Source organism: Myxine glutinosa, chromosome 2, assembly GCF_964187855.1.
Source record: "Myxine glutinosa chromosome 2, kmMyxGlut1.1, whole genome shotgun sequence".
Taxonomy (NCBI): domain Eukaryota; kingdom Metazoa; phylum Chordata; class Myxini; order Myxiniformes; family Myxinidae; genus Myxine; species Myxine glutinosa.
In genome coordinates, this window is record NC_136262.1 from 21,808,975 (window position 1) to 21,815,896 (window position 6,922).

A 6,922-nucleotide genomic window follows, 5' to 3' on the forward strand; every position below is an offset into this window, starting at 1 on the left:
AAGGTAATGTTACCGTTAGAGGTTGAGAATTCCCCTATAAGAGAGTACTATGCCGTCCACACCCAAATCCCAACTCCCCAAACCCTCAACCCATCAACCCCCGACCTAAAGTGTACACCTGAGTTAAGAACATGAGAATCAATAACATATCCAGTGTTTGTCCAACAAGGTAATGTTACCGTTCGAGGTTGAGAATTCCCCTATAAGAGAGTACTATGTCGTCCACACCCAAACCCCAACTCCCCAACTCCTCAACCCCCACCCCCCGGCCCCAAAATGTACCAAGCTGTTGAAATATGTCCGCCCTGTTAAATGACGGCCCGTTAAGCCTATATATCGAGTGTGTCGGTTTTTATGGCGCATATAATATGCTTTGCCTTTGGCTCTCGCGCCTCATTTCTTGACGTCTATCGATCATGGTCGTTCGTGTTTAGCGTTTCGTTATTTCCTTTACGTGAAACGTTGCAAAATCTATTCCTCAACGTCATTATGTGGGCCGACGCTTGGTCCGCCATCGACGGGTCAACTCGCGAGACGCACACCAACTGTAGTTATGTGTAAACGATACAATCATACTTGGTATTGATGAACTCACATAAACGATACAATAATACTTGGTATTGATGAACTCACATAAACGATACAATAATACTTGGTATTGATGAACTCACGTAAACGATACAATAATACTTGGTATTGATGAACTTACATAAACGATACAATAATACTTGGTATTGATGAACTCACGTAAACGATACAATAATACTTGGTATTGATGAACTCACGTAAACGATACAATAATACTTGGTATTGATGAACTCACGTAAACGATACAATAATACTTGGTATTGATGAACTCACGTAAACGATACAATAATACTTGGTATTGATGAACTCACGTAAACGATACAATCATACTTGGTATTGATGAACTTACATAAACGATACAATAATACTTGGTATTGATGAACTCACATAAACGATACAATAATACTTGGTATTGATGAACTCACGTAAACGATACAATAATACTTGGTATTGATGAACTCACATAAACGATACCATAATACTTGGTATTGATGAACTCACGTAAACGATACAATAATACTTGGTATTGATGAACTCACATAAACGATACAATAATACTTGGTATTGATGAACTCACGTAAACGATACAATAATACTTGGTATTGATGAATGTACGTAAACGATACAATAATACTTGGTATTGATGAACTCACGTAAACGATACAATAATACTTGGTATTGATGAACTCACGTAAACGATACAATAATACTTGGTATTGATGAACTCACATAAACGATACAATAATACTTGGTATTGATGAACTCACGTAAACGATACAATAATACTTGGTATTGATGAATGTACGTAAACGATACAATAATACTTGGTATTGATGAACTCACGTAAACTATGCAATGATACTTGGTATTGATGAACTCACGTAAACTATGCAATGATACTTGGTATTGATGAACTCACGTAAACGATACAATCATACTTGGTATTGATGAACTTACATAAACGATACAATAATACTTGGTATTGATGAACTCACGTAAACGATACAATAATACTTGGTATTGATGAACTCACGTAAACGATACAATAATACTTGGTATTGATGAACTCACATAAACGATACCATAATACTTGGTATTGATGAACTCACGTAACCGATACCATAATACTTGGTATTGATGAACTCACGTAAACGATACAATAATACTTGGTATTTAAAGAACTCACGTTTTAGGGTTTTGCCTGAACATTGTAAATATTGAGAAAATGAAAAACTGCATTTTTGGGGGTTTTGATCGGATCAAAGCCATGTGTTTGTCATTGGCTTCGGACACACCTGGAGGAGGCTCTCTGGTCTCATCAAGTTTGTCATTGGCTTCGGACACACCTGGAGGAGGCTCTCTGGTCTCATCAGTTTTGTATTAGCTTCGGACACACCTGGAGGGGGCTCTCTGGTCTCATCAAGTTTGTATTGGCATCGGACACACCTGGAGGGGGCTCTCTGGTCTCATAAGTTTGTATTAGCATCGAAGACACCTGGAGGGTGCTCTCTGGTCTCATCAGGTTTGTATTAGCTTCGGACACACCTGGAGGGGGCTCTCTGGTCTCATCAAGTTTGTATTGGCATCGGACACACCTGGAGGGGGCTCCCTGGTCTCATCAGGTTTGTATTGGCTTCGGACACACCTGGAAGGGCTCTCTGGTCTCATCAGGTTTGTATTAGCTTCGGACACACCTGGAGGAGGCTCTCTGGTCTCATCAGGTTTGTATTACCTTCGGACACACCTGGAGGAGGCTCTCTGGTCTCATCAGGTTTGTATTACCTTCGGACACACCTGGAGGAGGCTCTCTGGTCTCATCAGGTTTGTTGTTCGCCTTCTTGTCCTGCTTTTGCCCCAATGGTCGCCCAGTATTACGAGGCCCTTTTATTCGTTCCGGGGATAAAAGGGTGTTGTCCACCTTGTCCACCTTGTCCAGTTGTCCACCTGAATCTATGATGAAACCCCTGGTTGAATCACACACGCTTGTGTGTAAGAAAAGTCCAGCACAGCTATCGGCACCTTGGTGAAATTAGCACTTGAATTCATGCTGAGGGCGATCATCGTCGTCCCTGATATACCTGTGTGGAGCAGACAGACACGGTGACCTGCTCCCTAAGCGATGGCCTGTCCATGAGCGCCGCAGGGCGCCATCCAGGTGATGGAGCACGGATCAGCGGCACAACATCGGCCATCAATACAACGTAACGTGCCTTTGTGTGCGTGCAGAGAAACATGTGGTGAAAAGGTAGGCGGTGAGTGCATACACTGCAGGTGGTGATGGCTCCACTACAGGTGGTGCCGGTAGTGTTTGCACTGCGCATTGCGCTATGCACGAGCAGTGAGAGGGATGCCCTGCACATGGAGGAGTGCGCTGCGGGTGGAGTGGGTGCACTGCACATGGAGGAGTTCGCTGCGGGTGGAGTGGGTGCACTGCGGGTGGAGTGGGTGCACTGCGGGTGGAGTGGGTGCACTGCAGGTGGAGTGGGTGCACTGCCGGTGGAGTGGGTGCACTGTGGGTGGAGTGGGTGCACTGCCGGTGGAGTGGGTGCACTGCGGGTGGAGTGGGTGCACTGCCGGTGGAGTGGGTGCGCTGCGGGTGGAGTGGGTGAACTGCACATGGAGGAGTGCGCTGCGGGTGGAGTGGGTGCACTGCGGGTGGAGTGGGTGCACTGCCGGTGGAGTGGGTGCACTGCGGGTGGAGTGGGTGCACTGCCGGTGGAGTGGGTGCACTGCGGGTGGAATGGGTGCACTGCCAGTGGAGTGGGTGAATGCGGGTGGAGTGGGTGCACTGCGGGTGGAGTGGGTACACTGCCGGTGGAGTGGGTGCACTGCCGGTGGAGTGGGTGCACTGCGGGTGGAGTGGGTGCACTGCCGGTGGAGTGAGTGCACTGCGGGTGGAGTGGGTGTACTGCGGGTGGAGTGGGTGCACTGCGGGTGGAGTGGGTGCACTGCGGGTGGAGTGGGTGCACTGCGGGTGGAGTGGGTGCACTGCGGGTGGAGTGGGTGCACTGCGGGTGGGGTGGGTACACTGCGGGTGTGGTGGGTGCACTGCGGGTGGAGTGGGTGCACTGCGGGTGGGGTGAGTCCACTGCGGGTGGGGTGGGTGCACTGCGGGTGGGGTGAGTGCACTGCGGGTGGGGTGGGTGCACTGCGGTTGGGGTGGGTACACTGCGGGTGGGGTGAGTCCACTGCGGGTGGGGTGGGTGCACTGCGGGTGGGGTGAGTGCACTGCGGGTGGGGTGAGTGCACTGTGGCTGGGATGGGTGCACTGCGGTTGTAGTGTGTGCACTGCGGGTGGGGTGGGTGCACTGCGGGTGGAGTGGGTGCACTGCGGGTGGGGTGGGTGCGATGAAGGCGGGGTGGGTGCACTGTGGGTGGAGTGGGTGCGCTGATGGCGGGGTGGGTGGAGTGGGTGCGCTGCTGGCAGGGTAGGTGCACTGTGGGTGGAGTGGGTGCGCTGATGGCGGGGTGGGTGCGCTGCTGGCGGGGTGGGTATGCTGGGGGCAGAGTGTGTGCTCTAGGCAGGGTGAGTATGCTGCAGGTGTTGAGTGTGCTGCGGGCAGGGTGGGTACGCTGCAGGTGGGGTGAGTATGCTGCAGGCAGAGTGAGTGTGCTGCAGGTGTTGGGAGTGTGCTGCGGGCAGGGTGGGTACACTGCGGGCAGGGTGGGTACGCAGCAGGTGTTGTGAGTGTGCTGTGGGCAGGGTGGGTACGCTGCAGGTGCGGTGGGTGCACTGCGGGTAGGGTGAGTACGCCGTAGGTGGGGTGAGGGTTCTGCGGACAGGGCGAGTATGTGCAGGTGGGGTGAGTGTGCTGCGGGGAGGGTGGGTACGCTGCGGGCGGAGTGAGTGCGCTACAGGCAGGGTGAGTACGCTGCAGGTGTTGTGAGTACGCTGCAGGTGTTGTGAGTGTGCTGCGGGCAGGGTGGGTACGCTGCAGGTGGGGTGAGTGCGCTGTGGGCAGGGTGAGTACGCTGCCGGCGGAGTAAGTGTGCTGCGGGCAGGGTGAGTACGCTGCAGGTGTTGTGAGTGTGCTGCGGGCAGGGTAGGTATGCTGCGGGCAGGGTCGGTATGCTGCAGGTGTTGTGAGTGTGCTGCGGGCAGGGTGGATACGCTGCAGGTGGGGTGGGTGCACTGCGCATAGGGTGAGTACGCCATAGGTGGGGTGAGGGTGCTGCGGACAGGGCGAGTATGCTGCAGGTGGGGTGAGTGTGCTGCGGGGAGGGTGGGTATGCTGCGGGTGGAGTGAGTGTGCTATGGGCAGGGTGAGTACGCTGCGGGTGGAGTGAGTGTGCTGCTGGCAGGGTGAGTACGCTGCAGGTGGGGTGAGGGTGCTGCGGGTGGAGTGGGTGCACTGCGGGTGGAGTGGGTGCACTGCGGGTGGAGTGGGTGCACTGCAGTTGGAGTGGGTGCACTGCAGTTGGAGTGGGTGCACTGTGGGTGGGGTGGGTGCACTGTGGGTGGAGTGGGTGCACTGCGGGTGGGGTGAGTGCGCTGCGGGTGGAGTGGGTGCACTGCGGGTGGGGTGGGTGCACTGTGGGTGCGGTGGATGCACTGTGGGTGGAGTGGGTGCACTGCGGGTGCGGTGGGTGCACTGCGGGTGGAGTGGGTGCACTGCGGGTGGGGTGGGTGCACTGCGGGTGGGGTGGGTGCACTGCGGGTGGAGTGGGTGCACTGCGGGTGGAGTGGGTGCACTGCGGGAGGAGTGGGTGCACTGCGGGTGGAGTGGGTGCACTGCGGGTGGAGTGGGTGCACTGCGGGTGGGGTGGGTGCACTGCGGGTGGGGTGGGTGCACTGCGGGTGGGGTGGGTGCACTGCGGGTGGGGTGGGTGCACTGCGGGTGGGGTGGGTGCACTGCGGGTGTCGTGGATGCACTGCGGGTGTCGTGGGTGCACTGCGGGTGGAGAGGGTTCACTGCGGGTGGAGTGGGTTCACTGCGTTGAGAGTGGGTGCACTGCGGGTGGAGTGGGTGCACTGCGGGTGGAGTGGGTGCACTACGGGTGGATTGGGTGCACTGCGGGTCGGGTGGGTGCACTGCGGGTGGGGTGGGTGCACTGCGGGTGGGGTGGGTGCACTGCGGGTGGGGTGGGTGCACTGCAGGTGGAGTGGGTGCACTGATGGCGGGGTGCGTGCACTGTGGGTGGGTTGGGTGCAGTGATGGTGGGGTGGGTGCACTGTGGGTGGGGTTGGTGCACTGATGGCGGGGTGGGTGCACTGCGGGTGGAGTGGGTGCACTTCGGGTGCGGTGAGTGTGCTGCGGGTGGAGTGGGTGCACTGCGGGTGGAGTGGATGCGCTGATGGTGGGGTGGGTGCACTGATGGCGGGGTGGGTGCACTGTGGGTGGGTTGGGTGCACTGATGGCGGGGTGGGTGCACTGTGGGTGGGGTGGGTGCACTGATGGTGGGGTGGGTGCACTGTGGGTGGGGTGGGTGCACTGATGGCGGGGTGGGTGCACTGTGGGTGGGGTGGTTGCACTGATGGCGGGGTGGGTGCACTGTGGGGGGAGTGTGTGCACTGTGGGTGGGGTGGGTGCACTGCGGGTGGAGTGGGTGCACTGCGGGTGGGGTGGGTGCACTGCAGGTGGGGTGGGTGCACTGATGGCAGGGTGGGTGCACTGTGGGTGGGTTGGGTGCAGTGATGGTGGGGTGGGTGCACTGCGGGTGGGGTGGGTGCACTGCGGGTGGAGTGGGTGCACTGCGGGTGGGGTGGGTGCACTGCAGGTGGGGTGGGTGCACTGATGGCAGGGTGGGTGCACTGTGGGTCGGTTGGGTGCAGTGATGGTGGGGTGGGTGCACTGTGGGTGGGGTTGGTGCACTGATGGCGGGGTGGGTGCACTGCGGGTGGGGTAGGTGCACTGTGGGTGGATTGGGTGCACTTCGGGTGCGGTGAGTGTGCTGCGGGTGGAGTGGGTGCACTGCGGGTGGGGTGGGTGCACTGTGGGTGGAGTGGGTGCACTGTGGGTGGGTTGGGTGCACTGATGGCGGGGTGGGTGCACTGTGGGTGGGGTGGGTGCACTGATGGCGGGGTGGGTGCACTGCGGGTGGAGTGGGTGCACTGCGGGTGGAGTGGGTGCACTGCGGGTGGAGTGGATGCGCTGATGGCGGGGTGGGTGCACTGATGGTGGGGTGGGTGCACTGTGGGTGGGTTGGGTGCACTGATGGCGGGGTGGGTGCGCTGTGGGTGGGGTGGGTGCACTGATGGCGGGGTGGGTGCACTGATGGCGGGGTGGGTGCACTGTGGGTGGGGTGGTTGCACTGATGGCGGGGTGGGTGCACTGCTGGCGGGGTGGGTGCACTGATGGCGGGGTGGGTGCACTGATGGCGGGGTGGGTGCACT